Here is a 12,864-nt window from a genome sequence, read left to right on the forward strand (position 1 = left end):
AGATGATTGGAAGCTGCCTTGTAAAATGAAAGTGAAAGTAGATATTTCCTGATGTCTACCTACGCAATATTAACGTTTTCATCACGTGTCTCAGTCACGTGACCATGGTTTCACTGCATTATGGTCAACCCCATATTTTTTTGGTATATTTTGATTGCCTAAAGACAGACCTTCAAGACAAGGGTAGTCTCGCAGGAAGTGAAAGGCTAGAAATCTTGAAAAAAATATGTTATAAGTTGTTAATTTTATATAGAAAATAGCAGCGGATGCATTTAATACCTTCATACCTAAAATGAAAAATTCGCACTTCGTGAAAATTGCTTCAACCGATGTAAAACTGGTATTTTCTGATCAGAATTGAGCAATAAGCACCATTTTAAGACAAACATGGCATATTATTTGCATATTTTGGGCAAATTTGAGATTTTTTCGGAAAGTAGGCAAAATTCTGATTTTTAAGGTGATTCCCCACATCTCAGTTTTGCATCAGCGTCACCATTTTAGGTAAGAATGACAGAAATCGATTATTTTTCGTGTACTTCTAGCTGTTTCTTGCAAACAAATAATAGAAATAAGATAAGTAAGGCCGTATGATACTATATTTAATGAAAAATTGGCATTATCTATGCCCCTGACACGTTTTTTTGCAGGTGTGGACTGTCTGTCTGAATGGGGCATAATTCCAACAGTAGCCATTCTTTCAAACTGAAAGTTGGCAAAATTGTTGACAATTGACTTACGTACAATAATTGACTGCAACAGAACGATTTTGAAAACTTTGGTATTTCTTATAGGCATGAAGGGGGCAATTAGCCGGATATGCCTCCGTGGTCCACTCGAATGTAGTCCATATCAATATATAGTGCAATTTTCCCGCCTAGTAAAGGCCATTTTCATGCCAGATATAAGTTTTATTTGTGCTTGATTGTAAAAAGGAATGTCCGCAGATGATTTTAAGCTACGTTATATGCTTCAGAAGATGATTGGAAGCTGCCTTGTAAAATGAAAGTGAAAGTAGGTATTTCCTGATGTCTACCTACGCAATATTAACGTTTTCATCACGTGTCTCAGTCACGTGACCATGGTTTCACTGCATTATGGTCAACCCCATATTTTTTTGGTATATTTTGATTGCCTAAAGACAGACCTTCAAGACAAGGGTAGTCTCGCAGGAAGTGAAAGGCTAGAAATCTTGATAAAAATATGTTATAAGTTGTTAATTTTATATAGAAAATAGCAGCGGATGCATCTAATACCTTCATACCTCAAGTAGTTTGATTTGCAAACTGAAGTCACGTGGCATGTGTAACGAAAACGAATTTAGACGGTGTTCGCCGAAAAATAATCAGCTAGGTATGCATAATTATATTTGAATATTTGACAGTTAAGAGCTTTCCAGCATCTTGAAGGCTCAACTCTACGACAAGAACCTATAGATACTGATTCACCAAGGTGCGCGTATGTTATATACATATTTTGTGAAACCAATTTTAACACATTCTTGCTTATGTGAGAAGTCAAACAGTATTATGGTCGATTTGTTGCAACATAACATGACTTTAATGTCTTCAGTTATAACAACAAATGACTAAATGGTTTATAAGAAATAGTCCAAACAGCAAAAATACTTTCTTTACGGAGTTTCGGAAATACAACCAAAGATTGATACAGCTGGCCATTACCATTAACAAGGTGCATGCCGTCTTGAATCCTGGTGCAACAGTACGGCACATGCTGTCGCAATGGTATCGAAGAAATACATTTGAAATATTTAAATGGCTAATCTTCTTCCGTTTAAAAATAAAATGAACTGTTATCTTATGCAATCGTTAGTCAAACATTTTTTTTTTGAAATTCTTTTTTACAAAAAAGGGTACCTATATAAACAATAGGACAATGCTAAAACATGGTTATGTTCTATTAGGATATCCGTCAGATCATGATTTATTACTGAAATTGACGTGGGCCTTATGACTCAAGGTCTTTGCAAAACATTTATTAATAAAGCTCATTTCTTTGAGAGAAAATGAGTTACAAACCTTTTTTGTCTTTTCAATAATCTGATTATCTGTCTAATGAATATCCACCTGTTTAAAGAAAGAAAACAATACGTCAATTCAATACTTCAGTAAATTAATATTCCTGAAACGGTTTTATACTGAATGTTTATTTTGCAGTTATATTAACTTGTAACTTATTTACATGCGTAATGTTAGAGAATCTCTGCTCCAGGGACATTGAAAACCTCGCGACATTCTGGATGCTATTGATTACTGTACATAGTGCATTGTCCTCTTTATACTGTATTGGTAACATGCTGAAGACGCGATGAGCTGAGAGGCATGCCTTAAATGCCAACACATAAAACAGAACGCATTTTTTATATAGACAAAATTTTCTCATTTAAAACTTCATATTTATTCAGTATTGGCAAATTGAGCAACTGACTGCCTACTGTATGTATGATATAGGACATGTACTAATATCAAGTATTGTTATAAACACAACTTATCATAACCGTTTTCATTGAATGTTTTGTTTATTGTCGTGAATACACTAAATACATTTTTCCCAAATAGTCTATATAAAATGAACACTGTTGGCTCTCACATATAACTATTACAAGCCCCATCCTCAGTCTGAGAAGAAAATATAAAACTGGCATAAAATGACTATGAAAATAGGGGTTATATATCTTTAAGAGCAATTTTACGGTTACATTTGACAATACAGAATTAAACCAAAATAACAATAATGCGATGTTATACTACTTTTCATACCGAAATTAAGTTTTTCTTAACAATTACAAAATCGCTTTCGTTTTTTCAACCAAATTTGTCAAAATACTTCCGCAATAACACTTAAGCAAAAATTGCCCTTACGTATACTGGAATGTCCACGTCCTGGTTCTTTTATCTCATTCAGACCTGTATTGAATATGACATTTGAAAACCGAATTCTGTCTTATTCTATGGGCGTCTTAAGTCAATTTAGACAATAGCTGTCTTTAAACCTCTTAAAAGTTATTGAGCGAAAATCAATTTCAGTCTTAAGACCTCTGGGATGTGACAGTGGCCTTTGATCCTATAAACCTCCAAACAGGCGGATTATCTACTAACCACAGGCAATCATTCTATGAAAACTGTAAGTCAAAGCGTCCGTCAGTTACTGGTGGGAAAACTTTTTTAGTCTCACGGTCACTGTGACATTGACCTTTGACCTACCGACCCGTAAGACAATAGGAATCACTGCTGACCACAGGCAATCCCCCTCTGGATTTTGACCAAATGACCAATCATTTACTGATCCGAAACCAAATGGTTTAACGACGGACCGATAGAGAGGCTGTCACACAGACCGAACCTAAGCAAAACAATACAGGCGCCAGTATCATAGTAATGAAAATGAAAATGCTAACACTTTTATATTAAATATACAATATAATCATACAACAAAATGGGAAAATATTAAATATAAAGTGCAATAATTATTGTTAATTAAATGTTACTTAAAGACGCGACACAGAATAGCAGTGAGCTGTAGTTTTCTGTATTTCCTTGTTGGTAATCATATAAAATTAACATGAAAAAGTTTAGAAATGCAAGTGTCTTGTAACGAACTGACAGTGACATACGATAACTGAGGCCAAGGCAATGTGTTTATGCCTAAATATATTATTACATTAATTTAGCAGTATTCACTGTATTTGATTATGAAGTCCAGTTTAAATACTTCGTTTGTACTGTGTAAGATAGTTAGCTGTCTATGTTTATTTTTTTTAACTGTACTGAAAAGAAATTTCATATGAAGTAGTGAAAGCACATTAATTAATGGAGGGTCTAAATTGTCCACATGTCATCTTCTCGGAAAGCTGTATTCTACAAGTATTATCAGAATGATTTTCACGCAGTAAATGTGGGAGGAAAAAAAGGCCACTAGGTTGTGGTGGGTCTTTATATATACCAACAGCATAAAATCAATATATTGTGTTTCATTTATTTTCCCGTACATAATGAATGGAATCGTTTACAAAAACAAATAGACACCAAAGCTTCAGAAAGAACATTAAATAAAAGCTAAAACTAAGTTTTTGATGTAAATATCAAAACTAAATCGACACGACTGTAAGACTTTTCACTTGATTTAACGATATTTTAAATGAAAATCCGGAGTTGTAGAATAACAATTAAACGTAGGCGGATTTTTTTGCTGCCCCATTTATATTTCAAAAAGAATGATATATTGTCCTTTATTTTGGTGTTCCAATACTTGTGGAATGCAAACCATTTTGTAGCAACCTAATGTAAAAATGTAATGCTATTTTTGGTGCGTTAATATTTATTTAATTTAGTAAAAACCATCAATTCACAGATTTGCAATATATCCCAATTTGTTTATACCCGTATAAAAGCAAATTCAGAAAAAAAACAACATTTATTTCTTAAGTTAACAAAATATTCTGTAAGACTATTAGTTATGAAATGAAAACACTTGCGACCACAAAATATTGTCTTGGACACGCTTGAAAAAGAACCTGATAGGAATCTTTTTGACAAATATTCAAAATAGAAAAAGTGGAAACACCATAGGTCCGACCGAAATTGTAATTAGACAATTTAAAACAAATTGATTGTTGAACTCAGAAACGCCGAAACCTAGATCCGCTGTCGTTTAAAATAACGCTAGGGAGGATGTAGTGTTCAGTTCGCATTAAATATACAAATGCTTTTAATTTTCATCGCAAAATATATTTAAAGCAACTAATTCTCATGTCTTTCCGTAAAATATAGTCTGTCAGTAATTGAGTTTCAAAGCATTCTTAAGAAATATAACGACGATTAATTTATAAATTTCCAGTTACCTTTATTATTTTTTGCCGAAGGATCTGGAGACTTTTTTTTGCCGCGGCGGTCCGGGTCCGATCTCCGACGCGGTCTTCATTTTTTCTTCATATAGGATTATATAAGTTTTTTTTAAAAAAAAAGATCATTTTCTATTATTCATAATATGACCAAACGTTAATTTGAAAGATAGCCTTGATGAACTGATAATTCTGCTTCTTTCCGAACCTCCATTGTATCAAAGAACTAAAAATACATTTATTATTTTTATAGCTCTTTGATTGTATATATTATTCTGTATTCTTAAATTAATTCATGTTTTTGGTACATTCTTTAATCATTCGTTTAAAAAAAAATGCGATATCTATTATTCGATTTAATTGTAACAAAAATAACTTAAAATTACCCTTTGACTTTTATTGTGTATTGCCTAGGGGTAAACAATATCCGGTCAGTGTTGTTTCAAGGCGGGTCATAAAAGATATGTTACCCCACTTACTATAAGTATTTTATGGTTTTTGCGTTGTAATATATTTCTGTCTTTATATAGTCTTTTCCCTTTGTTTTTACGATTTTTACCCTTATTTCACGAATCGTATGGCAGTAGAAAGAATCAGAACAAATTTGAAATTCACATCGTTAACATAGTTGTTCCATAAATATTTACTGAGTAAAGATCCTGGCCCAAATTACACGAAAAATATTAAGTTATTACTTAGTTTAGTCTGCTATTCTAAAATTTAGATATTGATGGAGTTATTGTTATTTAATGTTGTAGCAGCATTTGTCAGCAGTACCTATTCAAGTCAGGCAAGTATGATATTTCTATTTAGACACGATATGAGAAACTTAATCCTTACCATGCTAAATTACATTAATGAACTTGTCTGTCTTTCAGTTTGGACAGTACTATTAATTATGAAAAGGGTGCATACCAAAAACCTTACTGAATGGCAGACAGTGCAGATCATGATCAGTCTGCACATCCGTGCAGACTGATCATGATCTACACTGATTACAAAGGAAGAACCAGTCGTGTCCAGCATGGTAAGGGTTATGTATTTTCTTTTAAAAGTATAAGTCTTATTTCTGTACTTCTTTTTCTTTAAAGCGACCGGTCTCCAGATCGTTCGACAACAAAAATACTTTTTAGATATCTTGAAAAAAATGCTATATTTCTTATGAAGGCTTCAAAACTTAATTACTGACAAACTTTATGTTATGGAAATACATGAGAATTTGCTGTTTTTACTACCGTTTACGATCAAAATCGAAAAACGTTAGTGGTTTAGAATTTTGAAAATATTTTAGAATCAAAAGCGCATATTCTAATGTTCATAATATGTGAAAGAAAGCGCGTATAGAGGATGTATGTACGCTTTCTAAATAGTTCATATAACATATTCATATTCTTGAATATTTATTTTATTTACAGACAGTTTCTTGTGCGTAAATATTTCTTTTCTGTACATAGATATACGTTAGCATGATGTTTCATGTATTAAAAAGAAAGTAAATCTATGTGTTCGATATATAAAATGTAACGATTTCTAAATATTTTAGATAACATATTCATAAATATTACTTTTAGTTGACAATTAATAATAAAATGTTATATAAATTTTCGACTTGTTCCGATTTTCACTTTAATAATTATCAAAACTGCATTCAGTTCAAACATAGATCTATCGTTTAGCAAACCGCCCGCCTGTAAATGCATCAGTTAATTATCGATTTTTCCCCCGTATTACTACAACAACAACAACAATAAGTACGGAAATCAACGAATCCGTCCGGTAGCGATGATATTGGATTATTGGTTTTATTGATTTTTATGAAAGGTAGATCTGTCCGGCTTTATCGGTTTCGAGATGTTACTAAAAGTTGGTAATGCGCTCAACATGACAAAAACGAAAATGTTGCAGGCTCGGTTTGATTGAGCCTGTTCATGGACGGTAGTGAAAATGATGCTACCGTCCACACCCTCTAGCCCTAGGTTGAGCAGAATTCAACCTTTACACATGCTACAATTACCAAAAAAAAAAAACAACAAAAAAAAACAACAATTTAGAGACATCCGCAGATGTGTTCATACGTCGGTGCACATGGTATCTTCAATGATACACTAGCGTGTAATTCTGAGAAGCGGCGTATGGTCCCCAGTTAAAATAATGGGTTTTAAACATTCTCATCATAATTATTATTCATTTGGTAAAGCCACGTTCCTAAAGCGGTGTTTGTTGTCCTATGTAAATGATTAACATGTAAACAAAAATTCAATTCAATTCATTTTTTTCTATTTCTCTCAGGTCATAATACATGAAAACACGAGGTATAACATATATTACATATAATAAGTGAGGCAACAAAAAGACATAGAAACAAAAAATTGTTATCGTATACAATAGCATGATGATTTGGGATACATGATTATCGTCGCGTCATTCCCATAGTAACGTCACGTTATATTTGTACACACTGGTGAGCCGATAGTTGAAATTAGTTTGTATTTTTTTGTAATTAAATACTGTTGGAGAGACATGTGTAGTCGTTTTATTTATGTACACTTTACGTCGTCCTTTATTGTTCAACAATGAAGTTGCACAATAGTTTCATCTATTTCCACTCTGTATATATAGCAATAATTATTAACGGCACGCAAAATGAATATTTTCATTTCAATTATGAATCCAGTTTATGTCTGTAATGATGAATGGCCGGCTACAGAAGTAACATTTATTACCGTTTTCCTTGTTAGGTAAAACAAGTTTGTTGAAGACTGTATTACAGGTAAGTTATCCCTTACAATGTAATGTCTGTTTTACTACTTTTCTTTTTTATGGTACTGCTAGTCATATGTAGTAGCAGCAACGAGAAACTCATTTTTATTTTGCAACTACTCAGTATCAACTTGACAAATTTCAAAAACAGATAAAAGCCAAGAAGCACAGCGCACCTCAAACACAGCCAGAGAGGCAACGCAAAGTAGGCCAGAAACATGAAGAAACTGTAACGGAAAAATATAGCAGACAGGTAGCTCGAACATCCGACAACGATTACATTTTAATTATATGCAAAATAAAAAAGGGGGAGGGTAGACAAAAGGGTGGAAAGTGGAAAAAAGCAAGGATGCATATTCAACTTCATTATATGTTTCCTCACTTTCATCTAGGCAAACAAAAAAAGACATTACATGTGACATTTATAAGAATTGCAGTAAAATATCTATCGTAAGCTACAAGATAACGAAAAGACAAAAAAGACAGTCTGTAGGTGGCATTATTTCTAATCTATACTTTTATTTACATTATGTTACAATAAGATCGTTATTTTTCTTATTTAATATTCTTTTGTTTTGTTCTTAATATGCAATGATTGATCAGGCACCTGACTGTCTACTGCACCAGCTGAAATATTATATTCCTAATGCAAGCTTTCATTTTCTCTGTGAAACACTATCATAATTTCGAATTTTAGTCAATATTTGATTTAGTTAATTCATCAGCACTGAAGAGCTTTGTTTCCGAGTTATATTCAATTAATTTGATAAAAATCAAGATAATTTTGGTGTAACATCACGAACGTACGAAACCTAACATGATAGACAGTTAGCATAGATAGCAAGTTTAAAATAGCGGCGACGCTTGGGATTCAAAGTGAAATTTGAGCTAAAATGTAAATTCACTAAATCCCTAAATCCCTAAATTCAACTTATTGGACGATTCAGATTAAAGAAAAGTTAATTAAAGGAACTACTCGCAGTGACATCTTGCAGTATTACAAAGAACATTTTATTAAACTGATAAGAGAAGCATAGCAAAAAAAAAAACGTCACCTTATAAATTAATATCCTGCAAAATCGATTTTCAAAATAAGCGCTAAAAAGGCATTTGTTTTCTTTCAAGGTACGTTGAACATTCATTTTTTAATACAAAAGAAGCCATATATTATTTATTACAGTCCCATCAATGTACAATATACATGTTATTATTATTATTATTATATACCACATTTATATAGCACTCTTTTCATATAAAAATACGTTCAAAAGTGCTTTACATAAAAAACATTTATATAATGTTCAATAAAAAAATGGGAATTGAACTATTATAGAAGAAATTAAAATTACATTACGGTAATAAGATACCAAGCATTTAAATTGGAAGGTAGGCAGATCAAAACATGAAACAAAAATACAATATCATAAAACATTAACTGACCTATCAAAGACACAGGTCAGAGCAGAAATAGAACAGAAGATATCTTACATTTTGAACAGACGGAATTAAACGGTATGATGTCTGCGAAATGCATCACAGCATGCAAACCGTCCCGGATGATTGGGTCAATCCCCACCCAAACGGTCCGGAGAACATCCATGATACATCCCACAGAAAAAAAAAAACACCGCCAACATTATTCTGTCACACTGGAGTTCTTAATTAAAGTAATTAATTGGCCGGCAAAGTACCTACATTATAAATCAGGTAATCAGTGAGATGTTAGTTTGTCAAAGAATTGTATGAAATAATGCGTCTTTAGCGCTTTTTTTGAAACTTTGCACGGTCTTGCACTCTCTTATGCCAGATGGGAGGGCATTCCATAACCTCGCAGCAGCTGTCTGAAAGCTCCTGTCACCAAATCGTATTGTTCGACATTTGGGCACCACTAGTTTTAATGCATTATTCTGCGATCTCAGATTTCTGGATGGTGTATATATTTCTAGCATGTTCGCTACATAAGCTGGTGATTGATCTTTGAGTGCCTTATATGTATGTGTTATAATTTTGTATTCTACCCTACATTGCACAGGAAGCCAATGGAGTTCACGCAGAACCGGCGTTATATGGTCGTATCTGGATGTTCTGGTTACGATTCTAGCTGCCGTGTTTTGGACATATTGCAGTTTGTTCATTGACCGTTTTGGAATTCCATATAGAAGAGAGTTGCAATAATCCAAACGTGATGTAACAAGAGAGTTGATGAGATTTGCTGCGTTTGCGGTTATATATTGTCTGATGTGACTAATTTGCCGCAACTGTGCATAGGAATTCCTACACACACTATTCACATGTTGCTCCATCCTCATGTTCGAATCCAGGAAAGCACCGAGGTTCCTGACACTGCCTGATTGTTTGATTTCAGATCCGTCCACTTTCACAGATATGTTTGAAACAGATTGTGTCTTGTGTTCAGATGAAAATATGATTAATTCTGTTTTTTTCAGCATTGAGTTTCAACATGTAGTATTCATCCAACTTACTATATCCTTTAAACAACTTTCAACGCGATGAATGGTCTCTTCAATAGACATTTTATTTATTGGTTTGAAGGATTGATATAACTGCGAATCGTCCGCATAGAAATGATTGTTCAGTCCGTGCTTTCTGCAGATAGCTCCAACTGGTTTTGTGTACATTGTGTAGTTCTTTGGCCCCAGGACAGACCCTTGGGGTACACTGTACTTCATTAGCACTGGTTGTGATAGCTCGCCATCTATGCATACGGTCTGGTAGCGGTCACTAAGGTATGACATCATCCATGCGAGTGGTTTGCCTGTAACACCAAAGTGACGTTCAAGGCGATGAATCAACGTCCCGTGGTCAATAGTGTCAAATGCTGCAGAGAGATCAGCAATCACAAGAATAGTCACATTGTTCTTATCCAACGATTGAAGAATGTCATTTTGAACTTTTAATAGGGCGGTTTCGGTTGAGTGGAATTTTTAATAAGCAGATTGATTAACTTCATGAAGTTCGTTGTTCCTCAGATGATTTTCAATTCGAACATCTACCACTTTTTCTAAGATTTTAGACAGAAACGGCAAGTTTGACACAGGTCTATAGTTTTTTAGGACATTAGAATCTAGGCTTGCTTTTTTTAGAAGAGGTCTTATTCGTGAATGTTTGAACGCTTTGGGCACATACGCAGCATCTAGAGATGCATTCATAATTGTTGTTATCACTGGTGTTAGTTCGTCAAGACATTCTTTTAATAACCATGTTGGGATAGGATCTAGTTCGCATGATTTGTTTGCTGACTTTTTGATAATTGATTTCACTTCGTCTTCTGAGGCTTGAGTAAACTCTACATAATTGACACCTGTGTATTCAGTTTCTATGTCATCTAAATCAGATACAGATTGTGTTTGCGATGCTATATCGTTTCTGATTGTTTCGATCTTTCCAATAAAGAAGTCACTGAAATCTTGTGCGAGATGCTGTGGAGATGATTGTGATGGTAAAATCACCTGATTTGTATCGCCAAGAAGATTTTTGGTAATCTTTGATAAACTCTTATGATCACTGCCACATGAGTCAATTTTGCCTGTATAGTATTCAACACGAGCTTGTTTTAGCATCTTATTCACTTCAGCACACTGTGTTCTGTAAATTTGGTGATCAATTGTGAGCTTACTTTCACGCCATTTCCGTTCTAATGTTCGTTTCTGATGTTTTGCTTTGTGGAGTTGCTCGGTATACCAAGGACATGAAGGTCTTAACACAATAGTCTTGGTAGTCAAAGGGGCGTGTTTGTCTACTATAGAAATTAACTGATTTGAATATTCCTCCACAAATTCATCGATATCAGTATCAGATGGAGTGCATTGTGTGTTAAAGAAATCTATTCTTCGTATGTCTTCTCGAAATGAGTCAATGTCGATCGAACGTAATTCCTGTACGACACAGTTTTTCGTACTGGGGTGGTTTGGAAGCTTTAGCGTCAAATATCACAGCAAAATGATCACGTGACATCTTTCCATTTGAATCAGAGAGTCCAGGATCTATGACTTCGATATTTGAAACCGTGACATCATTATCTCTGGTTATCACTACATCCAACGTATGCCCAGCTACATGTGTTGGTTCTTGTACATGTTGACGCATGCCACATGCATCTAGACTGCTTGTAAACTTTTTTGTTTCACTATTTTCCGGTAAATCAAGATGGAAGTTAAGGTCCCCTACAATGATGGTGGTCTTGTCAATTGTAGCATATTTAGTTAAGAAATTGGGCCATTCTTGCTCCAGGAAAATATTTGTGTTTAAACCGTTTTCTTTGGAAGGGGGTGGCCGGTATATAATGGCAAGCCGTAGGCCTATGGAGTGTCCGCCTGTAACTACATTGCAATCCATATACTCAAATTGGGAAAATTCGTTGTCTTTGCTTGATGTGACAATGTTCACTTGTATGGCTCTCTTGTGAATAATTGCTACGCCCCCGCCGCGCCTACCACTACGAGGGACATGTTTCATTTTGTAACAGTCGGGCACGAGTTCGCCGATGCACGCTTTGTTAACAGAGCTACCGAGCCATGTTTCAGTTATGGCACAAATGTCGAATTCATTTGTAAGGATGAAGTCACATATGGAGAGTGTTTTATTTTTCACTGATCGTGTATTGACGGAGCAAATTTTGATGTTTTTCTGCCCCTGAACTAATGTACAGTTTTCAGGTTTTATCCGTATCAAGTTGTTATTATTTACCCCATTGTTAGTGTCCCATGCTCGTCTAATCTGGTTTTTCCCACCTCGAGTCCCTCTATATTGAATTAATCGAAACTCTTTCATGTTATACTTAGATTTTACATATAATTGAAGTACATTGCATTCATAAATACAATAGACTTTAATAAACTACTTATAGACATCTACATTACTGTATGCATAACAGTCACAATTGTTATCATGTATGAGAAGTTAAAAAGAAAGGAACTAAAATTTGATTTTCCTAGAAACGTGTTAATTTTATATATCGGGCCATTATTTAATGTGCAGTATTTCGGGAGAAAACATGAAGAAAAGATATTATGGTAAACTTTAAAGTTAAATATTTTCTAGTTGTTTGTTTAATGTAAAGCCTAGTTGGTTTTTTTTTTTTCAAGAAAAATGAAATATTTAGTTAAAAATAACTGTAAGCTGTTGAAATGGAGTATTTCATTTTTCATTTCTTACCGAGATTAAACTCAATACATGACTGTCGTTTAGGGTGTTTAGTTAGCATAACCGGCTCCAAGAATCAA

General features: G+C 34.0%; 1 protein-coding gene across 1 annotated transcript in view; it reads right to left on the reverse strand.

Moving 5' to 3' along the window:
• LOC123564244 (BAI1-associated protein 3-like) overlaps window positions 1–12,864 on the reverse strand; it is a 408,668-nt gene that overhangs the window by 348,806 nt on the left and 46,998 nt on the right. Inside the window, exon 2 of the mRNA XM_045357655.2 lies at window positions 2,040–2,087. The gene's annotated coding sequence lies outside the window, so the exon portion shown is untranslated. The remainder of the gene's footprint in view (window positions 1–2,039; window positions 2,088–12,864) is intronic.

The sequence above is a fragment of the Mercenaria mercenaria genome, chromosome 2, assembly GCF_021730395.1.
Source record: "Mercenaria mercenaria strain notata chromosome 2, MADL_Memer_1, whole genome shotgun sequence".
Lineage (NCBI taxonomy): Eukaryota > Metazoa > Mollusca > Bivalvia > Venerida > Veneridae > Mercenaria > Mercenaria mercenaria.